Genomic DNA, 710 nt, shown 5'->3' with positions numbered 1-710 from the left:
TATATATATATATATATATATGTGTATGTATATTTACTCATTTATATCTACATATATGTATGTATCTATATATATCAAACTGAGAATGTGTGTGTGTGTGTCTATCTGTGTGCATCACTAAAACTTGAGAATTACCCAACCGATTTCATTCAAATTTTACACATGCCTTACTCAGGGTTCATGCAGTGTCATGGGTCCCCAAAATTTTCAACTTCTTGCCTAATGCGAGTCTGAAGCAATCTCTTATCTCTTACACTCTTTCAGTTTTACATGTCAAAAGCAAAGCAATAACATCTCTATTGTAATGTAAGATAATACTTTAACTATTATATGGTTTCAATTTCAATTACTTTCACTATGTATATATATTAGTTTTATTTCTATAAGTTTCGCTATGTATTTATATACATGTTTGTATATGTATGTATGTTTATATATATATATATATATATATATATATTCTTTTACTCTTTTACTCTTTTACTCTTTTACTTGTTTCGTTCATTTGACTGTGGCCATGCTGGAGCACCGCCTTTAGTCGAGAAAATCGACCCCAGGACTTATTCTTTGGAAGCCTAGTACTTATTCTGTCGGTCTCTTTTGCCGAGCTGCTAAGTTACGGGGACATAAACACACCACCATTGGTTGTCAAGCGATGGTGGGGGGACAAGCACAGACATACAAGCACACATATATATATACATATATAC

The 710-nt window shown here is 32.3% G+C and overlaps 1 protein-coding gene across 1 annotated transcript in view; it reads left to right on the top strand.

Annotated features, from left to right (window-relative positions):
• Positions 1-710, top strand: part of LOC106868341 (dynein axonemal assembly factor 6) — a 51,704-nt gene that overhangs the window by 12,630 nt on the left and 38,364 nt on the right. The window lies entirely within an intron of this gene.

This window comes from Octopus bimaculoides, chromosome 16, assembly GCF_001194135.2.
Source record: "Octopus bimaculoides isolate UCB-OBI-ISO-001 chromosome 16, ASM119413v2, whole genome shotgun sequence".
In the NCBI taxonomy this organism is placed as follows: Eukaryota; Metazoa; Mollusca; class Cephalopoda; order Octopoda; family Octopodidae; genus Octopus; species Octopus bimaculoides.
The sequence above is the reverse complement of the archived record's forward strand: the minus strand, read 5'-3'. Positions and strand labels throughout refer to the sequence as shown.